We start from the raw sequence: 27,026 nt of genomic DNA, 5'->3' as shown, positions 1-27,026 counted from the left end.
AACTTTCTATTCAGACTCCTTAATCAAATCTGGTCCAAAGAATTGACGGTCTCCAACTTCGTCTCATGACAACGGTGTCCTGCACCTCCATCCGTATAAAGCTTCGAAAGGTGCCATCTTCAAACTGGTTTGGTAACTGTTGTTATAAGAAAACTCCGCATACGGCAAGTTATCGTCCCAACTAGATCCATAATCTAGTGCACAAGCTCTCAGCATATCTTCCAAAATCTGATTGACTCTCTCGGTGTGTCCATCCGTCTGTGGGTGAAAAGCTGTGCTGAACTCCAGTCTGGTTCCTAAAGTTTCATGCAGCTGATCCCAAAACTTTGAGGTAAATTGGGTTCCTCTATCTGATACGATACTCCTCGGAACTCCATGCAAACAAATGATCCTAGTCATGTATATCTTCGCCAACTTAGCACTGGTGTAAGTGGTCTTAACTGGAATAAAATGTGCTACCTTTGTCAAACGATCAACTACTACCCATATCGAGTCATAGCCTGATTTTGTCCTGGGTAGTCCTGTGATAAAATCCATGCCTATCTTATCCCACTTCCATTCGGGTATCGGCAATGGTTGTAACAATCCTGCTGGCTTCTGATGCTCTGCCTTTACTCTCTGACATACGTCACAAACTGCTACATATGCTGCAATATCCTTCTTCATTCTTTGAATAAACCAGGATGTCATCAATGAACACTACGACAAACTTATCCAAAAAATCCATAAACACTTTGTTCATCAGGTTCATAAAATAGGCAGGTGCGTTAGTCAATCCAAATGACATAACGGTATACTCATACAGTCCATATCTTGTGGTAAATGCTGTCTTAGGTATGTCCTGCTCCCGAATCTTCAATTGATGGTACCCTGATCACAAATCGATCTTGGAAAACACTTTAGCTCCTTGCAAACGATCAAACAGATCATTAATCATTGGCAGTGGGTACTTGTTCTTGATGGTTACTTCATTCAATCCCCGATAATCTACAACCATCCTTAATGATCCATCCTTCTTTTCCACTAGAAGTACGGGTGATCCCCAAGGCGAAGAACTTGGGCGAATGTAACCTTTATCCAATAACTCCTTAATCTGATTCTTAATTTCCACCAAATCCTTTGCTGGCATCCGGTACGGTCGCTTCGATATTGGGCCTGTACCTGGTAATAACTCAATCAAAAACTCAATGTCTCTATCCGGTGGCATGCCTGGTAATTCCTCAGGAAATACATCAGGAAAATCCTTTACCATTGGTACTTATTCTTGCACAACTCCTGTTAGGCAGTTTACTTGTGTCCTGTTTGGCACATGCCGGGATACATACTTGATCCTTCTTCCTTCTGGTGTGGTAAACAAAATTGTCTTACTGGTGCAATCGATGTTTCCTCCATACATCGACAGCCAATCCATACCAAGAATCACATCCAGACCCTGGGATTCCAGAATAATTAAATCTGTTGGGAAAACATGCCTTGCTATACTTAATGGTACTTGGAAACATCCTTGTCTGGCCATGTACTCTACTCCTGGCGAGCTTACTAGCATAGGCATTTTAAAAATCCTAGTGGGCAGGCTATACTTTGCCACAAATCCCCTTGATATATATGAATGCGATGCACCGGTATCGAAAAGAATGAGTGCGGTAAATGACTTAACCAAAAACTTACCGATTACTGCATCAGGCTGATCTTCAACCTCCTCCACATTAACGTGGTTCACCTGTCCCCTATTGAAAGGGTTCGGCTTCTTCCCAGAGCCTCCATTGCCATTTCCATTCTGGCCTTCGGGACATTCATTGGCATAATGTCCGGTCTTGGAACACTTGAAACAGGTGACTTGACTCAGGTCTCTCTTGGTTGGGGTCGATGGGGTGGTCCGGTTCTGGCCGTTGCTTCCTCCATTCCCATTACCATTCTTGTGGCCATTATGGTTGTGCGAACTACCTCCTCCAAGGGTGTGCTGAAACTGAAATCCTGGTTTAGGGGTAAAACGGGGTTTCTGCTGGGCTCCAGAGTTATACTTCCCCTGTCCATATTTCCTCTTGCGGTTCTCAATCTGCTGTTGCTTCCCTTCAATCATGATGGCACGATCTACCAACTCCTGGTAGTTGTTGAAACTCGCTACCATCAACTGCATGCTTAGTTCATCATTCAGTCCTTCCAGAAACTTCTCCTGCTTAGCTGCATCCGTAGCAACGTCATCTGGGGCATAATGTGCTAACTTGCTGAAATCGTCAACGTACTGGCCAACTGTCCTTCCTCCTTGGCGTAAGTTGCGAAACTCACGCTTCTTCATGGCCATAGCTCCTGCTGAAACATGGGCAGTGCAGAAAGCTTGCTGAAACTGATCCCATGTGACAGTGTCAACTGGGTAAGTGGCTGTGAAATTCTCCCACCATGCTGCCGCGGGTCCGTCAAGCTGGTGAGCGGCAAACTTCACTTTCTCACCATCCGTGCATCCTGCAGTGGTCAACTCCCTTCCTATCTTGCGGATCCAATCGTCTGCTACTATTGGCTCGGTGCTACTGGAAAACACCGGCGGATTCAGCCTAAGGAAACGGGCTAAGTGGTCAACAGGTGGTGGTGGTGGTGAGTTGTTGTTGTTCTGCTGGTTCTGGACTAACATCTGCATCAATTGATTCTGCTGCTGGATCAACTGAGTGAGCTCCGGTGGGAATCCATTGTCACATCTCGGAGGCATCTGAGGGTTTAGAAAAGACGAGAATTAAGAATAGAGTGAGGTCTAAAGGGAAAACACTACCCCAATGCACATGAGCAAATGCACACAAAATCACTTCATTCAATCAAACAAGGGCTTACAATCGGTCTAAAACTATCGCAAAAGTGCTCGAACTATTGTGTTTACATGGGGGAATACTACTACTATCTGGTGGTCATCTAGAAATTTGAACCGGTGGTAGACTCCATGATATCTGCTCCAGCTTCGTCTTCAAAGTCGGGTTCACTTGGATCCGAATCGGTGTCGTCGATGATGATGTAGTTGTCCGGACATGCGACGTACTCGTCTTCCTCCTTGGATGCTAACTTCCATTGTTCATCTCGGCGTCCGCAAATCTGGTAGATAGTGTCCTTGAGGTCTTCTTGGTAAACTTCTCCAATGCGTCCTATGGTGATATGAGCTGCCATGCTCTTCCCCAGACTCCAGGTTGGTGCATTGAAAACACTATCTATAGGCTTCGTGATTGGCGCGAATGTCCTTCCCGGAACGTGAGCTTGAATCTTCCAGCGCTCCTCTTCAGGCAGAGTGGCGTTGAAGGTTCCCGTGAAGCTTGGTAATCCAATGTTCAGGTACTTGGTGACTTCCTTCAGGTGAAATCCAAATGGTGTGCCTTCATCCGGTTGAGCGTACTTAATCTTCGCGTTCGTCATACTAAAAGAGTAGAAAAGATGAGGAGTTAGAAAATGAGAACAGAATGGTGATCTATGGCTTTAACTTAGTGGTCGTGTCCTATAGTCAGCGTGTGCTCTGATACCATCTCTGTAGCGACCCGACCCGAATGGATCAAGTCTACTGTGCTCCGGTGTCATCCCTGGGTCAGTAATGCTGACACCACACAGTACATCGAAGGATTTATAGCAGAGTGGCAATCACACACTTATTACATCGTTGTCTCAAAGAGAACTTATTACAATAAATATGGCTTAAGGCCATCTAATAACGATTACAGCGGAAGACTCGGAAGATAAATGGGTCCATCAACTCCAACGGCATCACTGAGTATAGAACCACGACCTAAAAGCACCTTACTCGTTGTCTAAAAAGTCTGCAACATGAAAGTTGCAGCCCGAAAATGGGTCAGCACATGGAATATGCTGGCAATGTAACACATAGAGAGTAATGGAATGAAACAGCTATACTATATGCATATATGGCTGGTGGAAAGCTCTATGGTTACAGTTTTGCGTAAAGCCAGTTTTTCCCTACTGCAAAGGAATAAATTTATTTAACTATCATGGTAGTTGTTAAACATCGAGAATGGTTGACAGCATTCCGATCCCAATTAAGTGAACAATTAAAACCCAATAACATTAATTAGAGTAACATGTTGAGATTCACATGATATTCAAGTACTAGATACTCAAGTTGTCCATAACCGGGGACACGGCTAATCATGATTAGTTTGTACACTCTGCAGAGGTTTGCGCACTTTTCCCCACAAGACTCGATCGCCTCCGTTTGGTTTCTCGCACTACATGGTGTTTGAGAAGACGGATGACCGAGACATAGTCTTTCAGAAGCGCTAGCACCTTACATGTGGGTAGACCAGTACACCTACTTTCCCCTACATCTGCTAGTCTACCCGTAAGAGTTCGCACGACTTAGTCAACTATGCCAGAGCCCATAATGGCTTGTGGCTGCACACGGAAGTTACTAGCATGAATGATCTTATGATCCCTTTGAGCCTGGGTGGCGGTCCGAAATAAAAACAGGCAAGTCCTGATAGACATCAGGTGCCTCAATCCACCCAGATGTGTATTTAAGTTGCCACCTTAAGTAAACCATTAAAATTAACAAACGCACATCTGTCATGGATATCACTCACCCAATCCACGTCTACTAGCATAGCATGGCATAATAAGCAAACGTAGAAGTAACTCCCAAAGGTTTCATAATGATACAGGTAATAGGTACTACCTCATCTACTTCCCATCCCACAATTTAATTAGATCCTAATCATGCAATGTGAGAGGATTGATCTAATGCAATAAAACATGGGTTGTAGAAAAGGTACGATCAAAGTGTTACTTGCCTTGCTGATGATCCGCGAGACCTAGGGTTTCGAAGTAACAAGCGGCGCAATCCGGGTGATCTATCATAGACAAACAACAAGCACACAATAAGTACTCATCTAATGCACAGGTAAAACTCGAACAAGAGAATGAACCAGAAAGTTCAACTTAAGAACTCCGGTTGCATAGAAAGAACGAACCGAACAAAGGAACGGAAAACAAACGGTGGAAGAAAAAAACTCGGTTCTAGCAAGTTGAAACTAGGTCAAATTTTACTGTAGCAAAGGCTTGTTCAAGTTGATTAGACGGAACGGCGGTTTCGAGACGAAACTGCAGGCGCTTGAATCACCTGATTCCGATAAACGAGCGGGAAGAAAGACTAGAACGAAGATCGGATCTGAGATCACGATCGCGGAATAAATCCGACGAAAATAAAGAGACGAACGGTTAAATGAACGGACGTCGTTAACCGGGAAAAATCGGTGATCACGTTCGTTGAGACGAACGGTCCGAAAGAAGAATGAAAACCGATCTAGGGTTTTCGGAAAAGAAACCGAAACAAAGAACCGGAAAAGAACCGAAAAAGAAAACGGAAAAGAAACGGAACGGTTCTTTTAAGAAAAACCGAACCGGGGAAAGAAAAAGAGGCGCGACGCGGGGCTACCTTCGGCGAGGCTCCGGCGAGGGGCTCCGATGGCAGCGGCGCGGCTAAGGCGGCTATAGGCGGCGGCTAGGCGGCGGCGGGGCTGCGGCTTGGGCACGGGTGGCGGCTAGGCGGCGGCGCGGCTAGAGGCAGCGGCGGCTTGGGGAGGAGAGGGGGGTGTTGGTATTTATATAGGATGGGGGGGTTTCTTGGAGGAGGGGGCAAGCAATAGGAGGGATGGATTAGAGTCCTACTAGGACTCGGCCTAGGGGTGGCGCAAGGTAGGCGGCGGGGCTGGCGGCTGCGCCTGGCGCACGGGGCGGCTGGGCCCTTGGCCCAGGCGGGCGCTGCGGTCTCCTTTTTTTTTAAACGGTTACGTGCGCAGAAAAACAAAAGAAAAGAAAACTAAATGAACTCCAAAATTCCTAAAGTAAATTTTCCCCGACTCCTAAAAATGAGTCGAACAAAATGAACTTTTCTCCGGGCCTAAAATGCAATTTTTGAAAACGCGCATTTTTTCCTATCCAACTAAAAAGCAAACAAAACTCCGGCAAAACCAAAATTTGATTTATTCATTAGATCTTCATTTTTCCTAACTTTGGGAAAGTCATATTATTCCCTCTCTCATTTTTTTTATATTGGAAAAATAATTGAAGATGAAATAAATAAATCAAATGATCCTCTTTTCCAAAATTTGAGAGAACTCTCAAATATGAAAATAACAAAATCTCCAACTCTCTCCGTGGGTCCTTGAGTTGCGTGAAATTTCTAGGATCAACCAAAATGCATGAAAATATGATATGCATGATGATCTAGTGTATAACATTCCAAATTGCAAATTTGGGATGTTACAAACCTACCCCCCTTAAGATGAATCTCGCCCTCGAGATTCGGGTTGGCTAGAAAATAGGTGAGGGTGGTCCTTGAGCAAATCTTCTTCTCTTTCCCAGGTGGCTTCATCCTCTGAGTGGTGGTTCCACTGAACTTTGCAAAACTTGATAACCTTGCTGCGGGTAACTCTGCTGGTATAATCGAGAATCTTGACTGGCTTCTCCTCATACGTTAAGTCGTCCTTCAACTGAATCGCTTCGAGTGGCACGGTATCTCTTAGCGGTACCTCCGCCATCTCGGCATGACATTTCTTCAGCTGAGAAACATGGAATACATCATGAACTCCTGACAGTCCCTCTGGTAATTCCAACTTATAAGCGACTTCTCCCATACGTTGCAAGATCTTATACGGTCCAACGAAACGCGGTGCTAACTTTCCCTTAACTACAAAGCGCTTAACTCCTCGAAGTGGGGATACTCGGAGATAAACTCTGTCTCCGGTTTCGTAAACTGTCTCCTTGCGTTTTGAATCTGCGTAGCTCTTCTGCCTGGACTGGGCTACCTTGAGCCTATCGCGAATCAACTTAACTTTCCGTTCAGACTCCTTAATCAAATCTGGTCCAAAGAATTGACGGTCTCCAACTTCGTCCCATGACAACGGTGTCCTGCACCTCCATCCGTATAAAGCTTCTAAAGGTGCCATCTTCAAACTGGTTTGGTAACTGTTGTTATAAGAAAACTCCGCATACGACAAGTTATCGTCCCAACTAGATCCATAATCTAGTGCACAAGCTCTCAGCATATCTTCCAAAATCTGATTGACTCTCTCGGTCTGTCCATCCGTCTGTGGGTGAAAAGCTGTGCTGAACTCCAGTTTGGTTCCTAAAGTTTCATGCAACTGATTCCAAAACTTTGAGGTAAATTGGGTTCCTCTATCTGATACGATACTCCTCGGAACTCCATGCAAACAAATGATCCTAGTCATGTATATCTTCGCCAACTTAGCACTGGTGTAAGTGGTCTTAACTGGAATAAAATGTGCTACCTTTGTCAAACGATCAACTACTACCCATATCGAGTCATAGCCTGATTTTGTCTTGGGTAGTCCTGTGATAAAATCCATGCCTATCTTATCCCACTTCCATTCGGGTATCGGCAATGGTTGTAACAATCCTGCTGGCTTCTGATGCTCTGCCTTTACTCTCTGACATACGTCACAAACTGCTACATATGCTGCAATATCCTTCTTCATTCTTTGAATAAACCAGGATGTCATCAATGAACACTACGACAAACTTATCCAAAAAATCCATAAACACTTTGTTCATCAGGTTCATAAAATAGGCAGGTGCGTTAGTCAATCCAAATGACATAACGGTATACTCATACAGTCCATATCTTGTGGTAAATGTTGTCTTAGGTATGTCCTGCTCCCGAATCTTCAATTGATGGTACCCTGATCGCAAATCGATCTTGGAAAACACTTTAGCTCCTTGCAAACGATCAAACAGATCATTAATCATTGGCAGTGGGTACTTGTTCTTGATGGTTACTTCATTCAATCCCCGATAATCTACAACCATCCTTAATGATCCATCCTTCTTTTCCACTAGAAGTACGGGTGATCCCCAAGGCGAAGAACTTGGGCGAATGTAACCTTTATCCAATAACTCCTTAATCTGATTCTTAATTTCCACCAAATCCTTTGCTGGCATCCGGTACGGTCACTTCGATATTGGGCCTGTACCTGGTAATAACTCAATCAAAAACTCAATGTCTCTATCCGGTGGCATGCCTGGTAATTCCTCAGGAAATACATCAGGAAAATCCTTTACCATTGGTACTTATTCTTGCACAACTCCTGTTAGGCAGTTTACTTGTGTCCTGTTTGGCACATGCCGGGATACATACTTGATCCTTCTTCCTTCTGGTGTGGTAAACAAAATTGTCTTACTGGTGCAATCGATGTTTCCTCCATACATCGACAGCCAATCCATACCAAGAATCACATCCAGACCTTGGGATTCCAGAATAATTAAATCTGCTGGGAAAACATGCCTTCCTATACTTAATGGTACTTGGAAACATCCTTGTCTGGCCATGTACTCTTCTCCTGGCGAGCTTACTAGCATAGGCGTTTTAAGAATCCTAGTGGGCAGGCTATACTTTTCCACAAATCCCCTTGATATGTATGAATGCGATGCACCGGTATCGAAAAGAACGAGTGCGGTAAATGACTTAACAAAAAACTTACCGATTACTGCATCAGGCTGATCTTCAACCTCCTCCACATTAATGTGGTTCACCTGTCCCCTATTGAAAGGGTTCGGCTTCTTCCCAGAGCCTCCATTGCCATTTCCATTCTGGCCTTCGGGACATTCATTGGCATAATGTTCGGTCTTGGAACACTTGAAACAGGTGACTTGACTCAGGTCTCTCTTGGTTGGGGTCGATGGGGTGGTCCGGTTCTGGCCGTTGCTTCCTCCATTCCCATTACCATTCTTGTGGCCATTATGGTTGTGCGAACTACCTCCTCCATGGGTGTGCTGAAACTGAAATCCTGGTTTAGGGGTAAAACGGGGCTTCTCCTGGGCTCCAGAGTTATACTTCCCCTGTCCATATTTCCTCTTGCGGTTCTCACTCTGCTGTTGCTTCCCTTCATTCATGATGGCACGATCTACCAACTCCTTGTAGTTGTTGAAACTCGCTACCATCAACTGCATGCTTAGTTCATCATTCAGTCCTTCCAGAAACTTCTCCTGCTTAGCTGCATCCGTAGCAACGTCATCTGGGGCATAACGTGCTAACTTGCTGAAATCGTCAACGTACTGGCCAACTGTCCTTCCTCCTTGGCGTAAGTTGCAAAACTCACGCTTCTTCATGGCCATAGCTCCTGCTGAAACATGGGCAGTGCGGAAAGCTTGCTGAAACTGATCCCATGTGACAGTGTCAACTCGGTAAGTGGCTGTGAAATTCTCCCACCATGCTGCCGCGGGTCCGTCAAGCTGGTGAGCGAAAAACTTCACTTTCTCACCATTCGTGCATCCTGAAGTGGTCAACTCCCTTCCTATCTTGCGGATCCAATCATCTGCTACTATTGGCTCGGTGCTACTGGAAAACACCGGCGGATTCAGCCTAAGGAAACGGGCTAAGTGGTCAACAGGTGGTGGTGGTGGTGGGTTGTTGTTGTTCTGCTGGTTCTGGACTAACATCTGCATCAATTGATTCTGCTGCTAGATCAACTGAGTGAGCTCCGGTGGGAATCCATTGTCACGTCTCGGAGGCATCTGAGGGTTTAGAAAAGACGAGAATTAAGAATAGAGTGAGGTCTAAAGGGAAAACAGTACCCCAATGCACATGAGCAAATGCACACAAAATCACTTCATTCAATCAAACAAGGGCTTACAATCGGTCTAAAACTATCGCAAAAGTGCTCGAACTATTGTGTTTACATGGGGGAATACTACTACTATCTGGTGGTCATCTAGAAATTTGAACCGGTGGAAGACTCCATGATATCTGCTCCAGCTTCGTCTTCAAAGTCGGGTTCACTTGGATCCGAATCGGTGTCGTCGATGATGATGTAGTTGTCTGGACATGCGACGTACTCGTCTTCCTCCTTGGATGCTAACTTCCATTGTTCATCTCGGCGTCCGCAAATCTGGTAGATAGTGTCCTTGAGGTCTTCTTGGTAAACTTCTCCAATGCGTCCTATGGTGATATGAGCTGCCATGCTCTTCCCCAGACTCCAGGTTGGTGCATTGAAAACACTATCTATAGGCTTCGTGATTGGCGCGAATGTCCTTCCCGTAACGTGAGCTTGAATCTTCCAGTGCTCCTCTTCAGGCAGAGTGGAGTTGAAGGTTCCCGTGAAGCTTGGTAATCCAATGTTCAGGTACTTGGTGACTTCCTTCAGGTGAAATCCAAATGGTGTGCCTTCATCCGGTTGAGCGTACTTAATCTTCGCGTTCGTCATCCTAAAAGAGTAGAAAAGATGAGGAGTTAGAAAATGAGAAGAGAATGGTGATCTATGGCTTTAACTTAGTGGTCGTGTCCTACAGTCAGCGTGTGCTCTGATACCATCTCTGTAGCGACCCGACCCGAATGGATCAAGTCTACTGTGCTTCGGTGTCATCCCTGGATCAATAATGCTGACACCACACAGGACATCGAAGGATTTATAGCAGAGTGGCAATGACACACTTATTACATCGTTGTCTCAAAGAGAACTTATTATAATAAATATGGCTTAAGGCCATCTAATAACGATAACAGCGGAAGACACGGAAGATAAATGGGTCCATCAACTCCAACGGCATCACTGAGTATAGAACCACGACCTAAAAGCACCTTACTCGTCGTCTAAAAAGTCTGCAACTTGAAAGTTGCAGCCCGAAAACGGGTCAGCACATGGAATATGCTGGCAATGTAACACATAGAGAGTAATGGAATGAAACAGCTATACTATATGCATATATGGCTGGTGGAAAGCTCTATGGTTACAGTTTTGCGTAAAGCCAGTTTTTCCCTACTGCAAAGGAATAAATTTATTTAACTATCATGGTAGTTGTTAAACAGCGAGAATGGTTGACAGCATTCCGATCCCAATTAAGTGAACAATTAAAACCCAATAACATTAATTAGAGTAACATGTTGAGATTCACATGATATTCAAGTACTAGATACTCAAGTTGTCCATAACCGGGGAGACGGCTAATCATGATTAGTTTGTACACTCTGCAGAGGTTTGCGCACTTTTCCTCACAAGACTCGATCGCCTCCGTTTGGTTTCTCGCACTACATGGTGTTTGAGAAGACGGATGACCGAGACATAGTCTTTCAGAAGCGCTAGCACCTTACATGTGGGTAGACCGGTACACCTACTTTCCCCTACATCTGCTAGTCTACCCGTAAGAGTTCGCACGACTTAGTCAACTATGCCAGAGCCCATAATGGCTTGTGGCTGCACACGGAAGTTACTAGCATGAATGATCTTATGATCCCTTTGAGCCTGGGTGGCGGTCCAAAATAAAAACAGGCAAGTCCTGATAGACATCAGGTGCCTCAATCCACCCAGATGTGTATTTAAGTTGCCACCTTAAGTAAACCATTAAAATTAACAAACGCACATCTGTCATGGATATCACTCACCCAATCCACGTCTACTAGCATAGCATGGCATAATAAGCAAACGTAGAAGTAACTCCCAAAGGTTTCATAATGATACAGGTAATAGGTACTACCTCATCTACTTCCCATCCCACAATTTAATTAGATCCTAATCATGCAATGTGAGAGGATTGATCTAATGCAATAAAACATGGGTTGTAGAAAAGGTATGATCAAAGTGTTACTTGCCTTGCTGATGATCCGCGAGACCTAGGGTTTCGAAGTAACAAGCGGCGCAATCCGGGTGATCTATCGTAGACAAACAACAAGCACACAATAAGTACTCATCTAATGCACAGGTAAAACTCGAACAAGAGAACAAACCAGAAAGTTCAACTTAAGAACTCCGCTTGTAAAGAAAGAACGATCCGAACAAAGAAACGGAAAACAAACGGCGGAAGAAAACAACTCGGTTCTAGCAAGTTGAAACTAGGTCAAATTTTACTGTAGCAAAGGCTTGTTCAAGTTGATTAGACGGAACGGCGGTTTCGAGATGAAACTCCGGGCGCTTGAATCACCTGATTCCGATAAACGAGCGGGAAGAAAGACTAGAACGAAGATCGGATCTGAGATCACGATCGCGGAATAAATCCGACGAAAAGAAAGAGACGAACGGTTAAACGAACGGACGTCGTTAACAGGGAAAAATCGGTGATCACGTTCGTTGAGACGAACGGTCCGAAAGAAGAATGAAAACCGATCTAGGGTTTTCGGAAAAGAAACCGAAACAAAGAACCGGAAAAGAAAACGGAAAAGAAACGGAACGGTTCTTTTAAGAAAAACCAAACCGGGGAAAGAAAAAGAGGCGCGGCGCGGGGCTACCTCCGGCGAGGTGCTCCGGCGGCGGCGGCGCGACTAAGGCGGCTATAGGCGGCGGCGGCTAGGCGGCGGCGGGGCTGCGGCTTGGGCGCGGGTGGCGGCTAGGCGGCGGGGCGCTAGGGCGGCGGCGGCGGCTAGGCTTGGGCGCGGGTGGCGGCGCGGCTAGAGGAGGCGGCTGCTTGGGGAGGAGAGGGGGGGTGTTAGTATTTATATAGGATGGGGGGGGTTTTCTTGGGGGAGGGGGCAAGCAATAGGAGGGGGGATTAGAGTCCTACTAGAACTCGGCCTAGGGGCGGCGCAAGGCAGGCGGCGGGGCTGGCGGCTGCGCCTGGCGCACGGGGCGGCTGGGCTGGCCGGCTGGGCCCTTGGCCCAGGCGGGCGCTGCGGTCTCCTTTTTTTTTAAACGGTTACGCGCGCAGAAAAAAAAAGAAAAGAAAACTAAACGAACTCCAAAATTCCTAAAGTAAATTTTCCCCGACTCCTAAAAATGAGTCGAACAAAATGAACTTTTCTCCGGGCCTAAAATGCAATTTTTGAAAACGCGCATTTTTCCCTATCCAACTAAAAAGCAAACAAAACTCCGGCAAAACCAAAATTTGATTTATTCATTAGATCTTCATTTTTCCTAACTTTGGGAAAGTCATATTATTCCCTCTCTCATTTTTTTGATATTGGAAAAATAATTGAAGATGAAATAAATAAATCAAATGATCCTCTTTTCCAAAATTTGAGAGAACTCTCAAATATGAAAATAACGAAATCTCCAACTCTCTCGGTGGGTCCTTGAGTTGCGTGAAATTTCTAGGATCAACCAAAATGCATGAAAATATGATATGCATGATGATATAGTGTATAACATTCCAAATTGCAAATTTGGGATGTTACAGGGGGCATTGTTGAAGACCATTTAGTAGCAGCGCGGGTTTATACCCCTCGCTACTACTATCAACTTAGTAGTAGCGCGGTTTTTATACCCCTCGCTACTACTAATTAGCAGTAGCGCCCATTTTTAAACCGCGCTGCTGATAAACTTCTGTGTATAAGGTTTTCCCTAGTAGTGACGAGCTTGTACTCGGGTTTGAGCTGGTTATTCGTGTTTGTGGGAGGAAGAAGAAGTGTATGGGTGAAAGGACAAGTGGAGGAGGGCCACCATGGGCCCACGAGGCAGGGGGCACGCCCAGGGGGTAGGGCGCGCCCTCCACCCTCGTGGGTAGGTGGTTGGCCCCCCTGCTGTGTTCTTTGTGCCAGATATTCTCAAATATTCTGGAAAAAATCATGTTTAAATTTCAGGGCATTTGGAGAACTTTTATTTTCGAGGTATTTTTATATTGCACGGATAATCAGATAACAGACAGAAAAATATTTATTTTTATTTTATTTAATATAAATATCAGAAAGTAAAAGTGGGGTACAGAAGGTTATGCCTTCTAGTTTCATCCATCTCATGATCATTAAAAGGAATCCACTAACAAGGTTGATCAAGTCTTCTGTACGAACTCATTCCGAATAACATGGAACCGGAGAAATTTCGAATAACACTATGTTACCTCAACGGGGATATGCACATCCCCAATAATAAGAATATCATATTTCTTCTTGACATTAGGAAGATGAAATTCAAAACCTCCAAATATAATCGATGGAATTTTTCCAATAGAATTGATACTGTGAACTTGAGGTTGTTTCCTCGAAAAGTGTACCTTATGCACATTACCATTAACATGAAAAGTGACATTGCCTTCAGTGCAATCAATAACAGCCCCTACAGTATGCAAAAAGGGTCTTCCAAGAATAATAGACATATTATCGTCCTCGGGAATATCAAGAATAACAAAGTCCGTTAAAATAGAAACGTTTGCAACTACAGCAGGCACATCCTCACAAATACCGACAGGTATAGCAGTTGATTTATCAGCCATTTGCAAAGATATTTCAGTAGGTGTCAACTTACTCAAGTCAAGTCTACGATATAAAGAGAGAGGCATAACACTAACACCGGCTCCAAGATCACATAAAGCAGTTTTAACATAGTTTCTTTTAATAGAGCATGGTATAGTGGGTACACTGGGATCTCCAAGTTTCTTTGGTATTCCACCATTAAAAGTATAATTAGCAACCATGGTGGAAATTTCAGCTTCCGGTATCTTTCTTTTATTTGTAATAATATCTTTCATGTACTTAGCATAAGGATTGGTTTTGAGTATATCAGTTAATCGCATACGCAAAAAGATAGGTCTAATCATTTCAGCAAAGCTCTCAAAAACCTCATCATCCTTTTTATTGGATGGTTTGGGAGGAAAGGGCATGGGTTTCTGACCCCAAGGCTCTCTTTCTTTAATGTTTTCTAGCAACAAAGTCTTTCTTATCATAACATTGATTCTTTGATTGTGGGTTATCAAGATCAACAACAGGTTCAATTTCTATATCATTATCATTACTAGGTTGAGAATCATCATGAGCATTATCATTAACATTATCACTAGTTTCACGTTCATTACCAGATTGTGTTTCAACATCAGAAATAGAAATATCATTTGGGTTCTCAGTTGTTTCAACAACAGGATCACTAGAAGCATGCAAAGTCCTACCATTTTTCTTTTTCTTCTTTTTAGAAGAACTAGGTACATCTATATTATTTCTCTAAGAATCTTGCTCAATTCTCTTAGGGTGGCCTTCAGGATACAAAGTTTCCTGAGTCATTCTACCAGTTCTAGTAGCCACTCTAATAGAATTATCATTATCCTTACTATTCAATTCATTGAGCAAATCATTTTGAGCTTTAAGTACTTGTTCTACTTGAGTGGTAACCATAGAAGCATGTTTACTAATAAGTTTAAGTTCACCTTTGACATTAGCCATATAATCACCCAAGTGTTCAAGAATATTTGAATTGTATTTCAATTGTCTACCAAAATAAGCATTAAAATCTTCTTGCTTAGCCATAAATTTATCAAACTCATCTAAGCATGGGCTAGCAAATTTAGTAAATGGGATTTCAGCTTTATCATATCTATAGTGAGAAGTTACCTTTACTACCTGTGTCGGGTTATCAAGACCATGAGTTTCTTCAATAGGTAAAGGATTAAGATCATATGTTTCTTCAACAGGCGGTAAATTAAGACCATGTATTTCTTTAATAGGAGGTAAATTCTTAACATATTTAGCTTCAATAACTTTTTCTTTCATAGATTTCTTTGCCTCTTGCATATTTTCAGGACTGAGAAATACAATACCCCTCTTCTTCGGAGTTGGTTTAGGAATAGGCTCAGGAATTGGCTCTGGAGGTGTCCAATTATTTTCCTTTGTCAACATATTATTCAATAGAATTTCATCTTCATCCGGTGTTCTTTCCCTGAAAACAGAACCAGCACAACTATCCAGGTAATCTCTGGAGGCATCGGTTAGTCCATTATAAAAGATATCAAGTATTTCATTTTTCTTAAGAGGATGATCAGGAAAAGCATTAAGTAATTGGAGAAGCCTCCCCCAAGCTTGTGGGAGACTCTCTTCTTTAATTTGCACAAAATTATATATATCCTTTAAGGCAGCTTGTTTCTTATGAGTAGGGAAATATTTATCAGAGAAGTAATAAATCATATCCTGGGGACTAAGCACACAACCAGGATCAAGAGAATTAAACCATATCTTAGCATGACCCTTTAATGAGAACAGAAATATTTTAAGGATGTAAAAGTAACGAGTTCTCTCATCTTTAGTGAACAGGGTGGCTATATGATTCAATTTAGTAAGATGTGCCACAACAGTTTCAGATTCATAACCATGAAAAGGATCAGATTCAACCAAAGTAATTATATCAAGATCAATACAAAAATCATAATCCTTATCAGTAACAAAGATAGGTGAAGTAGCAAAAGTAGGGTCAGGTTTCATTCTAGCATTTAGAGATTTCTTACTCCATTTAGCTAATAACCTTTTGAGTTCATTTCTATTTTTGCAAGCTAAAATAGCTAAAGAAGCTTCTTGATCAAAAACATAACCCTTAGGAATAACATGTGAATCTTCATCATCACTTTCATCAATATCATCAGATTCAATATTTTCAATTTCTCCAGCTCTAGCAAGTTATTCATCAAGAAAATCACTAAGTGGCATAGTAGTATCAGGCATAGAGGTAGCTTCATCATAAGTATCATGCATAGCAGAAGTGGCATCATCAATAACATGCGACATATCAGAACGAATAGGAGAAGCAGGTGTATGTGTCGCAAGCTTACTCAAAACAGAAGGTGAATCAAGTGCAGAGCTAGATGGCAGTTCCTTACCTCCCCTCGTACTTGAGGGATAGATCTTGGTTCTTGGATCTTTCAAGTTCTTCATAATGATAAGCAGATATATATCCCAAGTGACTCAAAGAATAGAGCTATGCTCCCCGGCAACGGCGCCAGAAAATAGTCTTGATAACCCGCAAGTATAGCGGATCGCAACCGTTTTCGAGGTTAAAGTATTCAACCCAAATTTATTGATTCAACACAAGGGGAGCCAAAGAATACTCTCAAGTATTAGCAGCTGAGTTGTCAATTCAACCACACCTGGAAACTTAATATCTACAGCAAAGTATTTAGTAGCAAAGTAATATGATAGTAGTGATAACGGTAACAAAAGGTAACGGTAGTAAAAACAATGTTTTTGGTATTTTGTAGTGATGATAGCAATAGCAACGGGAACGTAAATAAGCAAAGAACAATATGTGGAAAACTAGTAGGCAATGGATCAGTGATGGAAAATTATGCCGGATGTGGTTCATCATGTAACAGTCATAACCTAGGGTGACACAGAACTCGCTCCAGTTCGTCAATGTAATGTAGGCATGTATTCCGAATATAGTCATACGTGCTTATGGAAAAGAACTTGCATGACATCTTTTGTCCTACCCTCCCGTGGCAGCGGGGTCCCTACGGAAACTAAGGGATATTAAGGCCTCCTTTTAATAGAGAACCGGAAAAAATCATTAACACATACTGAATACATGAACTCCTCAAACTACGGTCATCACCGGTAAGTATCCCGATTATTGTCACTTCGGGGTTAACGGATCATAACACATAATAGGTGACTATAGACTTGCAAGATAGGATCAAGAACACTCATATATTGATGAAAACATAATAGGTTCAGATCTGAAATCATGGCACTCGGGCCCTAGTGACAAGCATTAAGCATAGCAAAGTCATAGCAACATCAATCTCAGAACATAGTGGACACTAGGGATCAAACCCTAACAAAACTAACTCGATTACATGATAGATCCCATCCAACCCATCACCATCCAGCAAGCCTACGATGGAATTACTCACGCACGGCGGTGAGCATCATGAAATTGGTGATGGAGGATGGTTGATGATGACGATGGCGACGGATTCCCCTCTCCGGAGCCCCGAACGGACTCCAGATCAGCCCTCTCGAGAAATTTAAGGGCTTGGCGGCAGCTCTGTATTGTAAAACGCGATGATTTCTTCTCTCTGATTTTCTCTCCCCGAAACTCAATATATGGAGTTGGAGTTGGAGTCGGAGAGGCAACAGGGTGCCCACCACTACAAAAAAATACACTTCGGTGATGATACGTGTTTGTCCCAGTAGGTCCCGTTTTTTGTCATGCATGTACATCCATGACAAATTTATGATAGAATCAAGATAGTCATACATGTGATGTCGTAGAAGTGTTCCATGACATTACCAAAATTATCATCATGGAAGTGTCCACTTCCATGACAATAAATTGCGCATCACAGAAGTGCTTTCGTCAAGGGTGACCGACACATGGCATCCACCGTAACGGAATGCCGTTAAGCTATCGGGTCGGCTTTTGGATCCGATAACCCGTTAACAGCCCCGAATAATGGGGATTTTCCACGTGTAAAATCATCATTGGCTGGAGGAAACACGTGTCGGCTCACCGTTGGGACAGATGCCATCTGCTCATTGGACCGAAGGCGCCTATGATACGGCGACATGTGGCACGGCCCAACAGAGGCCCATTCCTGTGAAAAGGCCGGCCCATTTGACTTGGTCAAAAGGTGGCGGGCCGGCCCACGGAAAGCCTGTTAATGACCTGTTCGCATATAGCCCATTTACAACCCGCTAACCCAGGGCCTGTTACGCCCTTTCCGAATTAGGCTGAGTAGCGTCATCTGGGCCGTCCAATATGATTCAGCCGGTTTTAACTTCCGGCCCATGTGTGGCCCATGACTTCTTTCGGCCCATATGAGGACCTATGTAACTCTTGGCCCATTAACGGCCCATGGTGAAACTGGCCCGTAATGAACACTGTATCACTTTATACCCATTAACGGCCCATTATTCCATTGGGCCGTTTCCAGCCCAAGTTATCTTTCGGCCTTCTCAGGGCCCATTGATTCTTGGGCTGATTTGCAGCATTCGGTTACATACGGCCCGTTACTGTCATTTTCTGCTTGTGGGCCAAATTCAGCCCGTCGTTATAGTTGGCCCGTTTGCGGACCGTTAATACGTTGGGTCGTTTTCATGTAAAAAACCCGTTGGGCTGTTTTCATAGAGTTATCAAATACGGCCTATTAACGGCCCATTATGGTCCACGAATAGTACGGCCCATGATTAGCGAAATGATGATACACCCCGTAGAAGGCCCATTGATCCTATGGCCCGTATGAGGCCCATGGATAGTACGGCCCGTAGAAGTCCCATGGATCGTACGGCCCGTAGAAGGCCCATGGACCCTACGGCCCGTAGAATGCCCATGGACCCTAAGGCCCGTATAGAAGGCCGATGGATCCTACGGCCGGACGAAGGCCCATGGATCATACGGCCCGTAGAAGGCCCATGATTATTTTGGCCTAGTTACCAAAAATAGGCTATTGTGGCCACTAGAAAAAAACAGAAAAAGAACTGCAGTGACTACAAGCAAACAACTAAACTAAACAATAAGGAAATAAATAAACAAGCAATTAACGCTAGCCTATTACCACTATTACACATATTACATCCATTGGGCATCAAAGTTCGCCACCAGTGCAAATATAGGGAAGAAAGCAGCACATTACATACACTGGCCGTCAAAATCGGCCACCAGTGCAAATAAACGCAGCAGCAAAACACGAGCATAACTGAAACAACTTCAGAAGAGCTCAAGAAATGTTATCCTGGGTATCCACCATGCTGGAAATAAGCTTAGCAAGCTGATTAGCTTTGTCCTGTTTGGCGCTAAAATCCTCCAACGCTTGCTGTTGCACCAGAAAGTATGCATCTGAATGCTCCAGGGACTTCCGCAGTCCTTCCGCTTCTTGTCGCAGCACAGCTGATCGATGTCTTTCAGCTTGTAGTTGAGACTCAAGAAACCGAACTGATTCAGACAGTGAGTTTGAATAGCTTGTACAAGCGGTAGTGGCCAGTAACTCGAACACTAAACCAAGACAGGACTTTGGGGTTGTCTCACTGTCTTCAAGATAGTCTTCCTTAGCTGTTTTATCAGCTTTATTAGAGACCAACAAGGATGTGTCACTATCCTAAACCTTATCTGCATTACTTCCTTTACCATTGCTTAATAAGGCACTCTTCCCCAATATTCTGTCAGCATTCTAAAAGAAGAAACAAGCAGACACATTACAAGTTTAGCATGTACTAGTATATGAAACTCATTTCGGTGAACCAGTTCATTAGTAAGGTGGACAGGATTAAACTACCAAGTCTTCTATTGCCAAGTACTAGTACATAATAAAAGCATCAAATAAACATATATCTATGTCCTATGGTCACTGCATTGTCTTGCAAAATCAAAATAGAGACATAGTTCAAATCATATCAGTTCAAGACAAAGCAGCAGTGAAAGAATAGAAAGCGTGGGAAACTACACAGCACAACAAGATTTTGGATGGGTACCACGGGTCTACATGTACAACAACACTATTGGCACTGTTGTGATGCTAGTAATGTGCATGATATGGAAGTCAACTGTATACACAATTGAAATTGAAATCAACATAGCTATCGATAAGAGCAAACCTGTTAAAGGAACATGCGTGAACATACCTGTTGTGCCATTGGAGTTTCGATTGGATCCTTCAATTTAAAAATAAGTTTGTATGAGTAAATACAGTGATACAAGAGCAAAGCAATCATAGTTAAAACAGGCGCGCCTAAGCAAGCGCTTAAGCACGCCTAGGCTCTATGTCACATCCCTAGTTCTGGTATGCTCTGAGCTAGCTAGTCACGTGTTGCATCATGTTTAAATTCTTTTGACATTGAAATGGGGATTGATCAAACCCTAGCACCAGATCAAATCAAATAGGTTCAACATAAAATCATTTTCAATAAAGCCAAAATGCCCTTCGAAAATGTTCATGATTTATGATAAAGGTGAAAACCTCTACCAAAAATGATGAGCATATTTCTTGGACATTTACGGATTTTTGAGTTAAATCATATTGTATTTGAATTGGAGCATTTAATGCCTATAAATATTTTAAATGCTTCAATACTTCTGAAAACAATTGGGGGCTATTGGAAATAATTCAAATAGTGCCCACAATTTTTGTCAGGATTTTACAAAATGAGTTAGTATTTTTACTAACTCAAAACAAATCAAAATAAATAGAAAACATAAATAAGAGAGAGAGAGAGAGAGAGAGAGAGAGAGAGAAGGACTCACCTGGTCTCACTTGCAGCCCACCTGGCCGGCCCAGTCGGCCAGCCTAGGCACCTGGCCTAGCCCACCTCCTCCTGTCGTCTTCCTCTTGCCAGAGGGAGGGGCACGCGTGGCCGATGCACGCAGGCGTGCCCCGCCACCTCCTGCTTCGCCGTGTGGATGCCTCCTTCCCCCCAACCCCGCGCCCAGGAGACGTGGACGAGGCCGTGCTAACCCCCCTTCTTCCCTGGCCAGCAGGGTCATATCAGTTTGACCTGGCCACGTCACCTGTTGACCGGACCCCACCCGTCTGTGTCACTAGCCTGTTCTGGGTCACTGACCAGTGGGCCCCACTTGTCAGGTTTGACCTGGACCGGCCTGTTGACCCTGCTGACGTCACCCAGACGCAATGCTGATGCAGTAATTGATTTTCTGGATTTAAAGTAATTAGAAAATTCCAGAAAATGCCCAAAACTTCTAAAAATCATAGAAAATTATCTATAACTCCAAATAAGATAAATATATATGAAAAATTATCAAAAAAAATCCAATCTATCCATTTATGCTAGTTTCATGCATGTTAGAACACTTTAACCTTGTTGTTTAGGTGAAACAAGTTAATGCACTAATATGACTTCATAAAATGGGTTTGCATTAGAATCCTTGGTTCAAGTGGACTCATTTCAATATGTTCTAGCTTAGATTAGCCCAAAACACATTCATATTGCCATATCACAGCATGCATCATATTGTTGCATATCGTCATGTGTTGATTGAGTTCTTTCTCAGTTGCCGGTGTTTGTCCCCTCTCGATAGACGTGGTTCCGACGATGTGATCGATGACACTGATGAAGAACTATACTATCTTCAGAAGTGCCAGGCAAGCAAAACCCCCTTGTTCATTCCGATACAATCCCACTCTCGCTCCTGCTCTCTTTTACTGCATTAGGACAACAACGTTTTAATGGTTACATGCTGCGGTAGCTGAACCCCTTTCCCCTACATGACCTGTCATTGCCACAGTAAATAGATGAAACCCACTAGCATGAGTAGGAGTTGTTTGAGCCCTGATGTGCCTACTCATTCATCCTTGTTTGCCATGCCTCCTACTGCTTAGAGTTGAGTCAGGTCTAATTCGTCGGGGATGAATTGGATTGGTGTTGAACATGTCCTACTGTGTGTGAGCTAAGTGTGTGAACACGATTTGGTAAAGGTAGCGGTGAGAGGCCATGTAGGAGTACATGGTGGGTTGTCTCATTGCAGCCGTCCTCAGGAACTGAGTTCTGTGTTTGTGATCCATGAACAGTTACTACCACGCATTGGAATGCTTAAGTGCCCCTCTCGACTTCTTAATCAACCTGATCTCTGTCCAGGAGTTGCAACTAGTTTCTGGTGTTTGTAGGTAGTGTTAGTAGTCTACCAAGTGGCACCCAGTACAGGTGGGCTTGGGACAGACCAGGCACAGTCGCACGGTGTACCAAGTGGCACCCGGATGGTGGGCTTGGGAACCCTGCACACATCGTTTGGGGCCGTGAGCGACACCCCCGCCGGATCTCCTTGCGGATGGAACCCGAATAGGCGATAAACCTGGACTAGAGACTTGTTGGTTAGTCAGGTCGTGGCCGACTCCCTCACCGGCTTCCGCTTGAAGGTTGCCGAGGTAGATGACATGTACAGGGCGATAAGTGGCGAGAGCGTGTGTGAAGAAGTACACCCCTGCAGGGTTATCATTATCTATTCGAATAGCCGGATTCCTCGGATATGGAAACTTGGACCCCTTGCATAGTTCATAGACAAGTGAAAGTGGATACTCTAAAATGTGCAAGATAAGCGTGAGTGCTATGGATGGCGTTCTCGTAGGGAGACGTGAGCGGATCCATAGTGGTGTATTGATATGGTGAATTTGTGGACTCGTGTGCGCCACCTCAAAAGAGTTACTTGTAGTCGTAGTTCAGGTTAGCCACTGAGTCAAAGCTGGCTTGCTGCAGTTAAACTCCACCACCCCCTTTGTTGATACCGATGCATATGTAGTTAGTTCTGATGTAAGTCTTGCTGGGTACATTTGTACTCACGTTTGCTTAATTTATGTTTTGCAGAGAGACTTCAGTCTCGCTAGTAGTTCCACATGGACTTCGATGTTTAGCTTGTTACCTCAGCTACGATCGTGAACCCGTGGGAGGGTCTTGTAGATAGTCAGGCTTCTGAGCCTTCTTCATTTGTAGTTGTCTGTACTCAGACAAGTTAAGCTTCCGCATGTGCTTGTTGCTTGTATGCTCTGTATGTTGGGTCATGAGACCCATGTTTGTAATATCTCGCTCCTCGGAGTCTAATGAATAAATACTCTGAGTCGTAGAGTCTTGTTGTGATGCCATGTTGTATTGCACATATTGAGCATATTGTGTGTATGACTGAAATGCTTGGTATGTGTGGGATCCGACAACCTAGTTGTTTATCCTTGGTAGCCTCTCTTATGGGGAAATGTAGCCTTGTGCTTCCATGAGCCATAGTAGTCCGCTACAGCCCGGTTCACCGGAGTCCTGCTAGCCCAGCACTACTGCTCCGGAGCACGTGACTGGCCGGCATGTGATTCACTTTGTTCCTATGTCTGTCCCTTCGGGGAAATGTCACGCGGTGACATCCATAGTCCTGCCTAGCCTGCTACAGCCCGGGTTCCCGGAGTCCTGTTAGCCCAGTGCTACAGCCTGGATTCGCACGCTGCTGACCAACATGCTCGATGTTGATTCATGTATGCCTGTCCCCGTAAGTTAGTGCCACTTTGGGTTCACGACTAGTCATGTCGGCCCGGGTTCTCTATCATATGGATGCTAGCGACACTATCATATACGTGAGCCAAAAGGTGCAAACGGTCCCGGGCCATGGTAAGGCGACACTCGTGGGAATACCGTGCGTGAGGCCACAAAGTGATATGAGGTGTTACCGGCTAGATCGATGTGACTTGGAATTGGGGTGCTGACAGCTTTGGTTTCAGAGCCTGACTGCCTGTAGGATTACCAAGCCAAGCTGGTCGAAGTCGTGTCTAGAAATGCTTTAGTTATATAAGGGAATTGATTGTGGAAGGGAACGTAAGGCTCTTTTTACTCCTTATCCTCATGACCTTCTGATATGAGTCATCTTATCTTTTCTACGGGGTTAAGAACTAGGCTTCTCTTCTATCTCCCAAGATGATGTGTAACTAAACCGTAGTTGCCTAGGATAGTTGAGTTCAAGCCTCAGTTCAGCTCCTACTACTTCTATATGTTCATAGCTGGCCTCAGAACCTTGATATTGTGATGTTGAGTGGCTATGCTGCCATATTTGTAGGTTGTTTCAAACCTTTTTGAGCAATTACAGCCGTTATGCTGTCCGAGTCTTCCCAGGTTTCTAAACAGTCTGATGCACTTGCAAATCTTTCCTCCATGTTCCCGTTGAATTTTGGGCCAGATTAAGCACACTAATCGGTGTGTTGAGGTACTCTGTTGCCTTGATGTGTATGTTGGAGTTAGTATTATGATCCTAGGTGTCATCGAGAATTTAGCAATGCTTTCGTATCCCCAGTGTGATGATTCTAGCCACCATTCTCGAAAGCATCCTGTGATGCCATTTAGTAGTAGGTATTCTTCTCTTGGGTTCTCGACCCAAGATTCACTCTACTTACCTCGTGTTGATAGTGTTGCTCGTACCTTTAGGATATTAGTAACCTTTGTGATAGTCCTCGAGGTCCGTGGTATTTCTTTCTTCCAAATACCATGAACTACTTTTGGCAGAAGTTCTTTTGAACCAAAAGATCACAACCAGAGTGCTTTTGATGAGTTCTCCATTCTATATTGTGACTCTGCCAGTTCAACCTTTCTACATGGGTTATCCGGAAGAAATAACATACCAATCTATGCATCCACAACCCAGAAATATATATGTTCCATTGAGTTGTCCCTCTTTAGTTGTTATCCTGATCTCCGTCTATCATTTGATAGTCAAGAGCATGTCATGCATTCATGCTCACCGTTACCTCATATTCTTGTGGTCAGTCAAGCCATTCTATTCTGAAATGACTAGGAGAAACAAACTCCAGTACCTTGTCCACTTCGAGGATTGGGTCAAAGTAGTTGTATTCCGTGGATCAAAATGCCAATCCAGCTTTTGCTCTGTTCTACCTTGAAGTGTTACCATCTTTATGTCAAGAATGTCATGAGAATTGCACCACCTCTTATGAATTCTTGATGGAGTGATACTTCTCGCCATCATTATCCATTCCTTGGTCCCATGTTGTTGTAACCGGAATGCCGACAAGTGAACTGTGATGTGTAAAATCAATACTCCTAGCAACCTTGTTGCTTGGTAGTTAATGGACATTACTCTCATTCTTAGCGTGCTGGTTATTGAATCATCATCGTAAGATTGATCGTGCTGCCTAGTCCATATTTCCAGGTGCACTCATCGACCAATGAGTTAGGATTGTGACAATCCCTCACTTATTAATCATATCGTCTTGCCCTGAAAAGCAAGATTGATCTTGAGCTTAGTAACATATCGGTGGTTCGTGATTTTCCAAATATCTTCTCGAAAGTATTACCTGGTTATCACCTGACCGCTATGTTGACTTCGTGATCAAGTTGAATTTTCTATAAACCGCTATTTGTCCAAGAATTTGTGTTGGATACCCGCGAGCTAGTTGGTTAAGCTAAGCAACAACTTGGAGAGTTGGAAGATGGAAGCTTGTTTGACTTAGTTCATGATAAGTGATATCTTTTTGTGTGTGTGTGTGTGTTGAACAAAGATGATATCTTCATCGATTGGTCCCTGTGATCAGTTGTTGGACCTATTGTCTTATCAACTTTGATTTGGGTATGGGCTATCATCAAATCAAATCAGAACCAACGATGTTCGTAATGTTGTCTTACTCGTGGTTGATCCCTCGAGCATACACCATTACATCTTTTGGTCTGACCAATGCTATCACCATGTTCACATGATGGTGGAAGTCCAGTGGTATGGAAATTCCGATGAGTTGCTGTTGAGCCCATCAGTAGCATTTTGTCTCCACCATGATTCATGTTGAACATCAACCTAGTATTGGAAACTTTGTAAGCAATGCCTTCGTGTTCCGTTCATGAAGCTTATGCTTGGATGGAAGAAGTGACTTCCTCAAATTTATGTGCATTTGGAGCAAGTTGCCGCCATGAGTTCGAGAAAGATTGTTTTGTTTCCTCTGGTACCATCCCAAGTTAGTTATGCATGTGCGAACGTATTATATGGTTTGGTAGATTAATTACCTCCACTCCATATGTATTCCCTAGCACACCAAGACACTGATTGATTTGTTTAAGGAGAAGAAGTTCCTTCTTAAGAGCATACCTTATGCAAGGACTTTGTTATCCTTGTTGATGGTTCCCCACTGAACTCGGTAGTGTTTTTATTATAAGACTACCACGTGGTCATGCTTGTCTGGGACAACATGTTCACATGTGTTAGCAGAACCAGCTCATGTTTTGGAGCTTACTACCGTAATTCATTTCCAGAGAATCTCGCAACGTCATATCATCGAATTGTGTTGCAAACTTTCATTTTTCTTTCTAGACTTGATGAGTCTGGATTATCCTGACACTAGCCAGTTCTGAATCTCAGGCAGATATGATGGTTGGAACGTTCCTCAAGAACTATAATATGGGTCTCTCTGTAACCCGGTAAAGTGGATGTTGTGGCCAACACACCCAACCAGAAGACTTATTATTGTAGTATCTTGATTGAGAAAGTTGGCCACCTCCCCATAAGGATCTTGTAGAATTTATTCCAATAGTTGTTCCTTATGGATTTTTGTTTTCCCGAAGTCCGACCTTTTACTTGATGTTCTAGATATCAAACCATATCTATGAATGGATTACGCTAGCACATCAATGAGAACATTAGAAGTGGAGTGCTAAATGTCTCTCGGTCGATCATCCCGATTTCATTCCCTTGGCCTCGCTAAGGTGAAACCTGAGAAAGGGTTGTCTTTCTATGCATCTGCATTGAACATCACTATTCATCATGGTAGTAGGATGTGTTGCCAGGATCCTCGGCACGGATGTTGGTAGAACCTTGATGAATATGGAAATGCTCAAGTTCTTGAGAGCATGCGCAAGCAAAATCATGCGTTGTCTTCAACAAGGTAGTCCACATCATCCATCCTAGTCGGAGTATGCCGTTCTTTCGAACCCC

This window comes from Triticum urartu, chromosome 3A, assembly GCF_056163025.1.
Source record: "Triticum urartu cultivar PI428250 chromosome 3A, HENAU_Tu73, whole genome shotgun sequence".
Taxonomy (NCBI): Eukaryota; Viridiplantae; Streptophyta; class Magnoliopsida; order Poales; family Poaceae; genus Triticum; species Triticum urartu.
Note: the sequence above shows the minus strand (reverse complement) of the source record.